The sequence below is a fragment of the Macaca nemestrina genome, chromosome 8, assembly GCF_043159975.1.
Source record: "Macaca nemestrina isolate mMacNem1 chromosome 8, mMacNem.hap1, whole genome shotgun sequence".
NCBI lineage: Eukaryota > Metazoa > Chordata > Mammalia > Primates > Cercopithecidae > Macaca > Macaca nemestrina.
In genome coordinates this window covers 42,653,794-42,668,905 of record NC_092132.1, presented here as the reverse complement: position 1 = coordinate 42,668,905, position 15,112 = coordinate 42,653,794, and the positions used below count along the sequence as shown (strand labels likewise).

Sequence of the window (15,112 nt, the reverse complement as noted above, 5' to 3'; positions counted from 1 at the left end):
TAGGTTCCCCAACAAATCCCACTGAATTGAATTTCCTTTCATTTTATCTCTTACCAGAAGTTCTTTTGTTCCTCTAACTCAGTTGCCTGACTGGTGGTGAGCACAGACATTTAATAGAGGCCAAGTAGCCGGGTGCAGTGGCTCACGCCTGTAATCCCAGCATTTTGGGAGGCCGAGGTGGGTGGATCACACAGAAGTTCAAGACCTGCCTGGCCAACATGATAAAATCCCATCTGTACTAAAAATACAAAAAATTAGCCAGCCATGGTGGCACATGCCCGTGGTCCCAGCTACTCAGGAGGTTGAGGCAGGAGAATCCCTCGGGCCTGGGAGGTGGAGGTTGCAGTGAACCGAGATCACACCACTGCACTCCAGTCTGGGTAAGAAAGCAAAACCCTGTCGCAAACAAACAAACAAAAATAAAGGCCAAGTAACCAGATAAGCTAGGGTTAGAAAGGAACTAGAACAAACATCCTGAGAGATTATATTTTCTTCTCACTCCTCCACAAACCAGCCTCACATCTGTTTTCCTGTAGGTACAGAGACCGAGGCAGGGCCAGGTGCTGCCCAGAAAGGAGCGGATCTGGTTTCCAAACGAGAGGCCTGGAGCGTGAGAACAGCCTAAGTGGGCCAAAGGGCAGGGAGAGGAGCTGCGCAGCTGTATCCTTACCGCATGGAAACAGGACGGCCCAGCAGTGGGTGGCATATGCCAGGACCTGGCATGGGGAAAGCGCTTCTTATTGGCACTTCCTGGCATACCTCAGTGGCTTGGTAATTTCCCGTTCCTGGGACATGTGGGTGCTTAGGAACATTTCAACCCAGAGGCAACCAAGGAAGGTTTTGTCTTGATCTTCCAGTTGAAGTAACAGAAAATCCAACTCAAGTAAAAGTAACAATAGGTAATATCATACAGCATTTACTGTATGTCAGGCCCCATCCCAACCCTCTCTACATTAATTGCTCACTCCTGTCAATAATCCTATGAGGAAGGAACTGTTATCATCCCTATTTTACAGACACAGTCACTGACTAACCTGCCCAAGGTCATGCGGCTTGGCAAGCCAGGATTAAAACCCTGCAATTTAGTTCCTGCTAACTCTTCCACCCTCCAGCCTTTTGAGATCAGACAGGTAAAACATCAGGTGTGCTGGGCTTGTGTAACCAAGTCATAGAAAGGAGATGCAGGTGGGTCTTGGAAGACAGGGATCAGGAATTTTCTCTTTTTGTTTTTCACTTTTTATTTTCGAGACAGGGTCTTGCTCTGTGGCCCAGGCCAGAGTGCAGTGGGGTGATCATGGCTTACTGCAATCCCAACCTCCCAGGCTCAAGTAATTCTCCCACCTCAGCCTTCTGAGTATCTGAACTACAGGCGCACATCACCACACCTGGCTAATCTTTATTTTATAGACTGGGGGTCTTGCTATGTTGCCCAGGCTGGTTTTGAACTCCTGGGCTCAAGCAATCCTCCTACCTTGGCCTGCCAAAGTGCTAGGATTACAGATGTGAGCCACCTTGCCTGGCCTCTTTCTCTTTTTAATTTTTCTGTTTTCTGAACTGTAATCCCATGGCAGATCCCCGGTCTCAGGAATGAGTGTTTCCCTGGCCTCCCCTTTTGGATCTTTAGTCCCTGTTTTCCTGTAGGCTGGATTTATTCTCATCTACTGCAGACTGATTTCCTCCAAAATCCACTGCAAAGCTACCCTCAGCTCTCACAGAGAAACAAACTGCCCTCCTCCCTGTGCTTGCAAGTTTGAAATTTTCAGAAGAGGGGTCTGACCAGCCTGTTGGGTCTCCTGGCCAGTCTACAGTTGGCAAGTGGGAGAGATCCATAAGAAGACAGTAATTCTCATTCAGAGTCTTGGTGGGAGGTACCAGCTCCAAAAAGAAGTGGATGGAGGGTCCTTTCTGGACAGGCAGTATCCAACATCCACGGCACAACTGCTGGGAGTAGGAAGGGTTTCCAGATCCAGGCCTCCAAACACACAGTGGGCCAAGAGCCCACTCAGGCAGCAGGTGGGGGCAAAAAGGAAATAAGAAGACTTAGAGGGTTACTCAGAAAGGAAATGAGAGGCCAAGTGCATGGCTCATGACTGTAATCCCAGTACTCTGGGAGGCCGAGATGGGCAGGTCACTTGAGGTCAGGAGTTCGAAACCAGCCTGGCTAACATGGCAAAACCTGATCTCTACTAAAAATACAAAACATTAGCCGGGCGTGGTGGCGGGCGCCTGTAGTCTCAGCTATTTGGGAGGCTGAGGCAGGAGAATTGCTTGAACCTGGGAGGTGGAGGTTGTAGTGAGCTGAGATTGCGCCACTGCACTCCAGCCTGGGTGACAGAGCAAGACACAGTCTCAAAAAAAAAAAAAAAAAAGAGGCCGGGCATGGTGGCTCATGCCTATACTCCCAGCACTTTGAGAGGCCAAGGTGGGTGGATCGCCTGAGGTCAGGAGTTTGAGACCAGCTTGGCCAACATAGTGAAACCCCATCTCTACTAAAAAAATAAATAAATAGGCTGGGCGCGGTGGCTCACGCCTGTAATCCCAGCACTTTGGGAGGCCGAGGCGGGCGGATCACAAGGTCAGGAGATCGAGACCACGGTGAAACCCCGTCTCTACTAAAAATACAAAAAAAAATTAGCCGGGCGCGGTTGTGGGCACCTGTAGTCCCAGCTACTCGGGAGGCTGAGGCAGGAGAATGGCGTGAACCCGGGAGGCGGAGCTTGCAGTGAGCCGAGATCGCGCCACTGCACTCCAGCCTGGGCTGGGCGACAGAGCAAGACTCCGTCTCAAAAAAAAAAAAATAAAAAAATAAATAAATAAATAAATAAATAAATACAAAAATCAGCCGGGTGTGGCGGTACCTGCCTGTAATCCCAGCTACTCAGGAGGCTGAGGCAGGAGAATTGCTTGAACCTGGGAAGCACAGGTTGCAGGGAGCTGAGATCATGCCACTGCACTCTAGCCTGGGAGACAGAATGAGACTCCGTCAGAAAGGAAGAAGAAAGAGAGAAAGAGGTGGTGGTGGCGGGGGCGGCGGGGTAAGGAAGGGAAGGGGAGGGGAGGGGAGGGGAGGGAGAGTGAGCAGGGAAGGGCAGGAAATCAAGAGTGGACCCCAGCTCAATATGGGTCCCTGCAACAGACTGGGGAGGACACGTGACTGTGAAGAATAAAGTGCACCTGGATTTACAGGTCAAAGGCGAGGAGCCAAACGGGATTTCTGTTCTAGTCTTTCTTCTAAAATCAGTCTCCATGGAGCTTCAGGAAGCCTGCTGGGAATTAGTCCTCATGCTTCCTCTCAGCTTGTACCGAACCTATTCCTGAGTGACAGGTCACCCCAAAACGTAGCTGCTAAAACAACAATTGTCATTTATTATCTCTTACAGCTTCTAAGAGTCAGGATCTGGGGGCTACTTGACTGGGTGATTCTGGCTGGGGGTCTTAGTCCCTTTTCTGTTGCTTATAAAGGAATACCCGAAATGGTAATTTATGAAAAAAGACATTTTATTTTATTTTATTTTATTTTTTAGACCGAGTCGTGCTCTGTCGCCCAGGCTGGAGTGCAGTGGTGTGATCTCGGCTCACTGTAACCTCCACCTCCCGAGTTCAAGTGATTCTCCTGCCTCAACCTCCAGAGTAGCTGGGATTACAGGTGCGTGCCACCACACCAGGCTAATTTTTTGTATTTTTACTATAGATGGGGGTTTCACCATGTTGCCCAGGCCAGTCTCGAACTCCTGGCCTCAAGTGATCTGCCCACCTCAGCCTCCCCAAGTGCTGGGATTACAAGCGTGAGTCACCATGCCCAGCCAAAAGGAATTTATTTCTTACAGTTCTGGAAGCTGAGAAGTCCAAGGTTGAGGTGACATCTGATCCTAGCTTTCTTGCTGGTGGAGAGTCTGCAGAGTCCCAAAGTGGAGCAGGAGGTTGAATGTGCTAATGTGTTAGCTTGGGTCTCCCTTCCTCTCCTTAATAAGCCACCAGTTCCACTCTCATGGTAACCCATCAATCTATTAATCTGTGAATAAATTAATCCATTCATAAGAACAGAGTCCTCATGATCCAATCACCTCTTAAAGGCCCCACCTCTCAACAGTGCCACCTTGGGGATTAAGTTTCAACCTGAGTTTTGTAGGGGACATTCAAACCATAGCAGGCTCTTTCATGGATTGCAGTCCCTTCGTGGCTAGGACTGGGCCAACTGGAAGACCTCCACACACACAGGTCTGCTGCCTGGGCTGGGGGCTGCCCAGCAGGGGCTCCACAGGCATCTCTCTGCATTGCTATAGGGTCCTTCCATGTGGTCTCCCCAGCAATGGTGGCTTCAGGGTACCCAGACTGCTTCCACATTGACTTAGGGGCCTGAAGACACATATTCTGAGAGACAAGCAGGAGCTATGTTGCCTTTTATGAGCTAGTCTTGGAAGTCACACAGCATCATCTCCACAGCACTAGACCAACAGAGGCAATTTCAAAGGTTCACCTAGGTTCAAGGCCGTGGAGCATGCCCCACCTCTCCAAGGAGGGACGTCACTATCACACTGCAAGAATATACCACATGGGATGTGGTTGGTGCGGCCGTCTTTGGCAGTCTGACACTGTAGCTTCATCCCAAGCCATGCCTCTTTTTTGTTATAATTCAAACAATATAGAACATAAAGTAAAAAGTGAAAGTTCCTGCTGGGCGCTGTGGCTCACGCCTGTAATCCCAGCACTTTGGGAGGCTGAGGCGGGTGGATCACCTGAGGTCAGGAGTTCGAGACCAGCCTGGCCAACATGGTGAAACCCTGTCTCTACTAAAAATACAAAAAATTAGCTGGGAGTGCTGGTGAGCACCTGTCATCCCAGCTACTTGGGAGGCTGAGGCTGGAGAATCGCTTGAACCCAAGAGGCAGAGGTTGCAGTGAGCCGAGATCATGTTACTGCACTCCATCCTGGGCAACAGAGCAAGACTCTGTCTCAAAATAAAACAATAAATGAAAGTTCCTGTCTTATCCTGTTACCCAGAGGAAACCTCTCTTACCAGTTCGTATTCAGATTCCTTTTCTAAGCACTTACAAATATGTATTTAAGTATGAATGTGTTGAAATTTTCCAGGGGCCCTCCAGGGTTACTCTTCACACTTCTCCATGCTGCCCTGTGCTCCGGGAGGCTGACCTGCTGCAATGGGCTCCCTCACCTTTGGGCTTCCAGGTGGGTTTGACAACTGGGGGGCACCAGGTGGAGATGGGAGAAAAGGAGGTGAGGGGGAGGTGAGAGTACTGATTTCCCCATCTCCCTCCCTGGCTGTCTCAGTGAGGTGACTGCGTCCACTACAAAGTCTCAGCTCCTGTGCATGGATGCTCTGCATCCTTATCTCTGCCTTTGGGTTACACTATGAGCTTTACAGCAGTTATATTTTATGTTGATGACACAGCAAGTGATAATAGAGTCCCCAGTGCTATGTGCCCCAGGGGATCACAGTGTGCCTGGTGGTTTCCATATATCCTGCCCACAACTCTATAAATATTCCTTTTATTAAACTCTCTGCACATTACCCAATGTCCAGTATAAATGTGCTCTTAATTGATGTGATGTAACATACCCCCGTAGTTTTAAGCAGTATGATGCTATGCTATCACATAGCAACTAGCTTTTTTCACTTTCTGTATCACCTATATCTTTCCATATCAGCACAAATAATCACCCCTATTAATATTTGCATGTGCCATCTGGAAAGCATATTTCCTAAGTGGTGTGACCTTCCCCACTGACGGACATTTAGGTTGTTGTCAACTTTTTTCCCTTTCACAAGTACTGACACAATGAACATACTTGCATATGTCTGTCTGTCTCAGCTGTGTTTCCTTGGGTTAAATATGCCTGATATAACTTGAAGTTTGGCCAGGCGCAGTGACTCACACCTGTAATTCCAGCACTTTGCAAGACTGAGGCAGGTGGATCGCTTGAACCCGGCAGGCGGAGGTTGCAGTAAGCAGAGATCACACCATTGCACTACAGCCTGGGCGACAGAATGAGACCCTGTCTCAAAAAAACAAAAACAAAAAAACACGCCAAAATTAGCCAGGCATGGTCGCATGTGCCTGTAGTCCCAGCTACTCGAGAGGCTGAAGAGGGAGGATCACTTGAACCTGGGAGGTGGAGGTTGCAGTGAGCCGAGATCATGCCACTGCACTGTAGCCAGGGTGACAGAGTAAGGCCCTGTCTCAAACAAGCAAACAAAAAACTCTTAAAGGTCAAGGAGTAGGTTCTGGAGCCGTATCTCCTCGGGTTCAAATCCCATCTCCTTTGTCTAATGGGAAATCTCATCTCTTCTACCTAATGACTGTGCAATTGTGGGTCTATTTAACCATTCCCCCACTTCAGTTCCTTTAACCATAAAAAGGTGATAATACCTTTCCATAGGGGCATTGAGAGGGTCAATCTCCCAGGGTCAGCCTAAGGATCCAGTGATATAACCATGTAAAACATCTTGCACATTCAGCCTCTCTAAGATTCCATTTCCCCATCTGTAGGATGGTAACATTACTTCCCTGGCTGATTGGATTTGAGGATTAAATCTCATAGGGTTGTGAAGATTAAGTGAAATAATCCGAGTAAAGCACTTAGCACCATGCCTGGCCCCAGAGTAAGTGCTCCATAAACATTAGCCCTTGTGGTTATTGCCTATATTCTCTACTAAGTTTCATATTTTATTATAGGTATTATGACTACTATAAGCTTTACAGCAGTTATATTTTATATTGATTATGGTTCTTAACAACTAAAAATATTTGCTCAGAGTAATCTAGGAAGAAGATTTTACTTAAACAGACCTTTTAGACATAGAAATGTACATAGAAACGTAGGTTATTAATTTGTTCCTTGTTACTTCCTATTGGAAAAATCAACCAAAGTTCTTTCCATAGAGTAACATGTGAGTGTTTGGGGCTGGTGGGTGAATGGGATGGATTGCTTTGATGATTATTCTCATGAAGGTGAACTCCAGATTTCTATTTTTCTCCATCTGGAGAAAAACACACATTTTTGCCAACATGCATATTTGCACCTCACCACTACAAGAGCAGGCAGAGGACCCAGAAGGGAAGGAGCCCGTCCTGAGTCCTTGAACTGTAGGAACCTGTAAGTATCGGACTGGAATACTAATCCCATGGAGCATTCCAGGATATCAGGTGAACCAGGTGAAGTGTCCCTGGCGGCTTCAGAATAAACATCTACAAAGGCCAGGGTGTTCACAGCTGTTAAAGAGGAGCCTGTGGATTTTTGGAACCGACACCCCTACCAGAGAACTACTAGTTTTAACTGCAGTTGTGACAATTAAGCAAGAGACCTACAAACATATTGCTTAACACTTGTCTGTCAACACCCGGGCTGTCCACAGACCTGTGGCTGCCTTCTCATGGAACCTGACACCTCTATTTGGACAGTCTCCCTGGCAAAGTGTTTCCATCCAGAGAAAGTTCACCGGGGAAGCAAAAGGCATTAGGGTTTGCAGTCCCACGGCCCACTAGGGCAAAAGCCACTAGGACGGGCATCTAACCACGTGGGGCTTTGGAGAGTCAAAGCCAGCCTGGGGGTGGGGGTGGGATGCTTCTCCTGCAGGTCCACTCTCCGCCCATCCCCTGTTCCTGGCACAAAGAGATATGTTCTCTGCACAGCTGTTTGCCCTGAGAAGCTGGAACCAGGCCATGGGATGCTCAGGCTGACACAGGGAACATGATCCTGCCCGCTCAGCCCTCCACTGGCGGGAAACTGTTGTCCTTACAACTCCGGTTAAGAAGTTAGATTAAGAAGTTAGATTAAGAAGTTAGATTGTTAAGAAGGCAGATCCCCAGACACACCCCCATAAATTCTTACCCAATGAATGAGACTCTGCATCTGAGAAATATCATCCCCGTCAGAATCACAAGCTAAACTATCCCCCAAGCAATGTTTAAAAAATGTGTGTGCCATCATTGAAAAGTTGGGAGATTTAGTGTACAAATTTTGGTTGGACATGATGGCTCACGTCTGTAATCCCAGCACTTTGGGAGGCCAAGGTGGGCGGATCACCTGAGGTCAGGAGTTCAAGACCAGTCTGGCCAACATGGCAAAACTCCGTCTCTACTAAAAGCAGAAAAATTAGTTGGGCGTGGTGGCACATGCCTATAATCCCCGCTACTCGGAGGCTGAGACAGAAGAATCGCTTGAACCCAGGAGGCAGAGGTTGCAGTGAACCAAGATAGCGCCACTGCACTCCAGCCTGGGTGACAGAGTGAGACTCTGCCTCAAAAAAAAAAAAAAAAAATTAAAAAAATAATAAAATAAAAGTTTTATTTTCATCCAGAGCACAGGCAAGCCCAAGTCTACTTTACCCGTCGGTAGTAAGAAGCCGGTACTATGGAGCATCTGCCTTTGAGGCAAGGCTGGCGTCCTCCAATCCAACCACGCACACATGCTGCGTGCACACTCACCACTCTGGCCGTGTCCTGTACATCGACTTTGAGTTTGTAAACTCTGCTCATTCTTCCAGGATGAAGAGAAGTAGTGAGCCTAAAGCAAACGCCTTTCGGCTTTCCCAGATGCAGTGAGTTGTATTCCTGTCCCTGCTGCCTGGCCTCTTAACCCCACCTTACTAGGGCATTTCTCACTAGAACTTCCACAACGGAAGGGCTTTGTGTATTTTGTTCTCTGCCATCTTCCTAGTGACGACTGTGGTGTCTGGAACACAGGAGGAGGTCAAAAGTATGCATCAAACAACTACAATGATAACACTTCACACTACTAGGATGGCTATCATCAAAAAGACACCAAGTAGCCAGGTGTGGTGGTGCAGGCCTGTAGTCCCAGCTACTTGGTAGGCTGAGGCAGGAGGATTGCTTGAACCCAGGAGTTCAAGACTTCAGTATGCCATAATCACACCTGTGAATAGTCACTGCACTCCAGCCTGGGCAACATAACAAAAAAAAAAAAAGAAAAGAAAAGAAAAAAATAACAAGGGTTGGCAAGGATGTAGAAAAATTAGAGCCCTCATTGCTCGTGGGAATGTAAAATGGTGCAGCCGCTTTGGAAAACAGTGTGGGAGTTCCTCAAATGTTAAATGTAGAGTTCACACAAAAGCCATCAACCCTAAATATAGACCCAAGAGAAATGAAAACAAGTGTTCAAACAAAAACTTGCACATGAAAGTTCGTAGCAGCATTATTCATCATAGCCAAAAGGTGGAAACAACCCAAAATGTTCATCAAATGGTGAATGGACAAACAAAATGCGGTATATCCATACAATGAAATATTATTTAGTCATGAAAAGGAATGAAATACTGATACATGCTATGACAAGAATTATGCTATAAAAGAAGCCAGATGCAGAAGGCCACATGTTGTATGATTCCACTTACATAAAATATCCAGGACAGGCAAGTCCATAGGGACAAAAAGTAAAGTAGTGGTTGCCAGGCCCTGGGAGGAGAGGGGAATGAGGAGTGACTACTTCACAGATACAGCGGTTCCTTTGGGGGTGAAGATATTCTGGAACTGGACAGTGGTGATGGCTGCATGATATTGTAAATGTAGTAAATGCCACTGAATTGCACACTTTAAAATGGTTAAGATGGTGAATTTTATGTGTAATTTACCACAATAAAAAAAAGTTTCAGATGAATGAATGAATAAATGAGTCTTCCACCGCCATGCCCTAAAGGCCAGGTGTTGACAAGGAAAGACTAAGTTGTCTCCGGAGTCCAGTCCCCACCCCACCTTCATCTTTGCGGTACACCATCTGTCCTGGGAGGGCAGGCGGGGCCCAGCTCCAAGCTGAAAATGGGGCAGAACAAAGCTCCTTGGCTCTCTATCTGCTTCCAAATCTGGAAGATGGAGTGGGCAGTCACACCCACCGCTCAAGGCTGCTGGGAAGACTAAGTGAAAGTTCTCTGCACACGTAGACCCGCAGTGAGTACTGCTTCCCTTCCAGTCCTCCACAGGGGAGCTATCGCAGGAGGGATTCCTCAACCCACACAGCACCTGGCTCGGGGTGGGCTGGCTGCATGTTGTGGGATCCTGTTGGGGCCTGGACATTTGCTGTGCAGGCGAAGTGCTGAGAACACCACCTCTCAAAGTTCCACCTGGCAAGTGTCCACACCTATTAGTAGAGCCCACGGTTCCCAACATTGTACTGCACACAGCATGGCACTCCATTACTACCTGATTTCTTGAGGATCAATGAAAACACACCTGCTTTCAAGCAGTGGAAACTTCATCCCCAGAAGATGGTCCCTGCCACAGGCTGTGGTGCTCTTGAGGCTCCTGAGTGATGGGCTGCAGCGGTGGGCTGCAGTGGACAGCAGAGTACTGGAACCTGGTTGTACAGAAAATGGCAGCAGCCACTGGGTCTGAAGTCCTGGCTCTGTGCGTAAAGGGGTGGCTTTAACCTGTGTGCTCCTGGGCTGTTGTGAGAATTTAAAAAGACTAATGCTGGCCAGGTGCGGTGGCTCATGCCTGTGATCCCAGAACTTTGGGAGGCCAAGGCGGGTGGATCACCTGAAGTCAGGAGTTTGAGACCAGCCTGGCCAACATGGTGAAACCCTGTCTCTACTAATACAAAAAAAATTAGCCGGGAGTGGTGGCGCGTGCCTGTAATCCCAGCTACTCGGGAAGCTACTCAGAAGAATAGCTTGAACCCAGGAGGCGGAGGTTGCACTGAGCAACAGTTGCCTGGCGACAGAGCAAGACTGCATCTCAAAAAAAAAAAAAAAAAAAAGATGAATGCACCTAAAATGGTGTTATTGTGCACCCCTATACATTTTACCACCATCATGCACCTAATGTGAGTGATTACTACATGTCAGCATGAGCATCATCTAACATCCTGCTCTTTGCATTGGAGCTGACTGTAAATAAAAATTTCACTCTGTCCATATTCACAACCTATCAGGGAATCTTGGTCTCGGTGGATGGAAACCAGATTACATTGTAGTGATTCCACCACGACGGTGGCATCTACTCCCTAACAGCCACTGTGGTGGGCATTTTCTCAAGGTTTTCTCTTTTGATTCATTCTTCCAGAAGCCTTATAAGGTGTATTATTTTCTCCTCTTTATAAATGAGGCTGAGAGATTAAGTCACTTGCACAAAATCACATACCTAGAAAGTGAAGGTAGGGTTAGAACTCGAGTCCATTTCACTTCAAAGCCTGCACCCTTCCCATTCATTTATTCATTTATCCTACAAGAATTATTAGGGGCTGACCACTGTGCTGGGCCCTGGGGGAGCAGATGACCAGACCTGGCCCTGGGCCTCACTGAACGTGCCGGCTAGAAGGGAGCAAGTAGACAGATGATTTCAATGATGAGGGGATGCGAGTGACCCAGTGAGGAAGAGGGGAGGGCTCTCCAGGAACATCCAGTAGGCAGGGGTGGGACATAGCCTCAGGGAGGGTGGAAGGATGGAAAACTGCAGAGAGTTTTGATTACCTGGAGAGCAAGGGAGAAGAGTGGGTACCAACAGTGGTGGTCAGGCCAGATAACAGAAAAGCACACAAATCATGATGAAGAGCTCAGAAGCCATCCCCTGGGCAGCCAAGAGTCACTGATAAACTTTAAGCAGCGGAGTGACATGTCCTTCGAGCCTACAAATGTTCCATAAGACCCACAAAGCAGCCGTAATGCAATCCCCCTCCACACCTTCCTGGCCTGTTCATTTTTCACCCACATCCATTTATTAAGGGCCTTGCTCATAGGTCAGAAAACAGGCTCTGAGGCAGACTTACATGGGGCTTACTGGGGAGACAGCTAGAACTACACCTGCAAGGAAGTAAAGGAAGCAGGGTTGGGTAGGGCAGAGGCTGAACGGAGATGCATTTGCAACAGAAACCTCAACTGGTCCTATGGGGAGCTCAGAAGCTGGGGTGTCCCAAAATAAGGCAAGGGGGCCAGGCCTGTGTACCCCCTCATCATCAGTTATTGTATGCAAGTGGCATGGGGTGTATGGCCTTGGACCAGGCAGCTCCCTTCAGTTGAGGGCAGCATCTGGGGAGGGACTCAGCTATGAGCAGTTAGCAAGCCACACTTCCTGCTGGTGGGGATGGAGGGCCTGGGTCCTGCAGAGGGTTTGGGTGGGGCACTAGCGTCCATGGCAGCCTGCTTGGCTCAGAGATCTGTGCAAACAAGTCTTGATGTGTGCTGTTTCCCAGCTCTTGCCCTCGTCTGCTTCCGCAGGGGCCAGTCCTCTGCAGAGTTCCCCTTGAATATGTCAGGACAGCAGCCAAGACACAATTCCGATCTTCCCCCCTCTCCTCTTCTGCCAGGGACCAGCTCATGCACTTCCGCAGTACCTGCCAAACTCTTCCCCACCACCCTACCTGGCTGCCTATACATGGACAGAGCTATGCAGTCTTCCGTGGCAAAGCGGGGTACAGAGTATTCCCCTTTGTGGCACACTCCCCTAAAGCAGCCCTAAAGAACTTCTGTGCCCAGCTACTCAGGAGGCTGAGGTGGGAGGATCCCCTGAGGCCAATTCGAGACCAGCCTGTGCAACATAGCAAGACCCTGTCTGAAAAACAAACAAAAAACCTCCTAGGCTTCAGTTTCCAGGGTTAGCTCCTTGACTTACTCCCTGCTGGGCTGGGCAGTTAAAAATACCTAAAGCTGTGTTTCTCAATCCTGGCTGCCCAGTAAAATCCCCTGGGAAACATTTTATAAATATCAACGCCTGGGCCCCACCCCCAGCCCAATGGCATCAGAAACTCTGAGGGTGGGGCCCAGGCACTGTGTTTTTTAAAATTCCCCTGGTGATTCTAAATATGCAGCCAGGGCTGAGAACCAGTGACCTTGATTTTTATTTACAAGGATCAGTGTGGGTGTGTGGAGGGACAGAGGTGATTTGGAGGAGAGCTGTGAGGATCCAGAGATGATGGGAGTGGAAAAGAGGAAGTAGAGACTCAGAAACAGAATAAACAAGGGAGCCGGGTAGAGGCAGAACAAGAAAAGCTGGAGGAATCACCTGGGGAGCTAAAGGAATGCTGGGAATGAGCTCCCACCACTGGGGATCCCGATTCCATTGGTACAGGTAGCTGAGCACTGGGGGAAGAGTCAAAACAGCCAGGTGATTTCAATGGGCGGCAAAGCTGAGAGCTGGAGCTCCAGGCCATGCCACAGCCTCTTACTTGGGAGCCTCACCACGCAGGTGTCCAGGTGGCCTCCACCCAGTGTAGACAAGCCAGCCGTGCTTCTCGCCTCCTGGACCCTGGGGTGAGGTCTTGAGCAACATCAATTTCCATCCAATCTAAACTTAAATATGGGCACGCCCAGCCTCCCTCCTGGAAAAGTGTCTGAGCGGAGCTGTTCTGTATGACCTGGGTGGCCTTTTGTGACATGTTCTCAGGGGACGCTGTGCTGGGCTGTCTGCTCCTCCCACCTAACTGCATTGGCACATGGTTTATCTGGTTCAGCATTTTCTTTTTTTTTTTTTTTTTTTTGAGACAGAGTCTCCCTCTGTAGCCCGGGCTGGAGTGCAGTGGCCGGATCTCAGCTCACTGCAAGCTCCGCCTCCCAGGTTTACGCCATTCTCCTGCCTCAGCCTCCTGAGTAGCTGGGACTACAGGTGCCTCAGCCTCCCGAGTAGCTGGGACTACAGGCGCCCGCCACCTCGCCCGGCTAGTTTTTTGTATTTTTTAGTAGAGACGGGGTTTCACGGTGTTCGCCAGGATGGTCTCGATCTCCTGACCTCGTGATCCACCCGTCTCGGCCTCCCAAAGTGCTGGGATTACAGGCGTGAGCCACCGCGCCCGGCCGAAATCACTTGTTTTCTAAAGGCAAATGTAATATATTATTTTCCCCAAAAAAACATGAAGTAGAAAATGAAAATCACCCTTAATCTCAACACCCCAAGGTGACCCCAACTGAGAACTGGAGAACCAGCAGCTGACCTGGTTGTCACAGCTGGGCCTTGATGTCCCATTGAGCACGATCAGTGTCTCAGAGCACCAGCACCAGCCAAGGCCACTGTGACTGTGAAGATCGAGACAAAAACAAGAGCACAGTCCAAACTACAAAAATAACCCACCATCACCCTATCCTGGCTAGTGGGTGACTATTCTCTTTGTTTTTATGTGTTGTTGTCTCTACCAATTTATAGCCTCAGTCAATTCATCTCCATAAGAATTATTAGACACTCATCTCATCCAATCCAGAGCAAAGATCTGCTTCCTTGCACCATCCCCAAGCTTCCAACTACCTACCCCAGGCCCACATCTTATTATGAGTAGTTTCCAGCCTCCTCTTACTGAGACACCCCACGGTTCTCATGGTGTGCATGCTTCCAAACTGCAATGAGCCAGTAAACCCAACTTCACATGTGGTCCTGGTGGTCTCTGGCTAGGGCACATTGACACCACAGATTTTGGAAAATACGCTTCTAGACATTATTTTTTCTATGAACATATATATTTTTTTATTTTTAAAATGAGAGAGGACTATAATTCTTTTCTTTTTTTTTTTTTTTTTTTTTTCTTTTTTCTTTTTTGAGCCAGGATCTCACTCTGTCACTCAGGCTGGAGTGCAGTGGTGTGATCACAGCTTACTGCAGCCTCTAACTCCTAGGGTCAAGCAATCCTCCTGCCTCAGCCTCCCAAGTAGCTGGGACTACAGGTGTGCACCACCACACACAACTAATATTTAAAGTTTTTATAGAGACAGGGTCTCCTTATGTTGCCCAGGCTGCTCTCAAACTCCTGGCCTCAAGCGATCCTCCCACTTCAGCCTCTCAAAGCACTGGGATTACGGGAGTGAGTCACCATGCCCAGCCAAGAGAGGACTATAATTCTATCTTGCACTTTAAAAAATTGAGCAATCTCTTAGGAATATTATTTTAAAGAGCTGTTGTTGTACAGATGTTGTAGGCTCACTAATACCACTTTCTAACTGTGTGATGATATGTTCCTTTAAGGCTTTTGAGAGCAGGATCTAATTTTTTTTTTTTTTTGAGACAGAGTCATGCTCTGTCACCCAGGCTGGAGCGCAATGGCACGATCTCGGCTCACTGCAACCTCTGCCTCCCATGTTCAAGTGATTCTGCTGCCTCAGCTTCCCAAGTAGTTGGGATTACAGGCGCACACCACCACGCCCAGCTAATTTTTGAATTTT

The 15,112-nt window shown here is 48.3% G+C and overlaps 1 long non-coding RNA gene across 1 annotated transcript; it reads right to left on the bottom strand.

The window, feature by feature from the left end:
• Positions 1-8,324: 8,324 nt before the first annotated feature.
• LOC105476029 (uncharacterized) lies at positions 8,325-13,367 on the bottom strand. The gene is made up of 3 exons (XR_983793.2): positions 12,972-13,367; positions 10,206-10,329; positions 8,325-8,694 (listed from the first exon to the last, which is right to left on the bottom strand). It is a non-coding gene; the product is annotated as an uncharacterized lncRNA (long non-coding RNA).
• Positions 13,368-15,112: the final 1,745 nt, after the last annotated feature.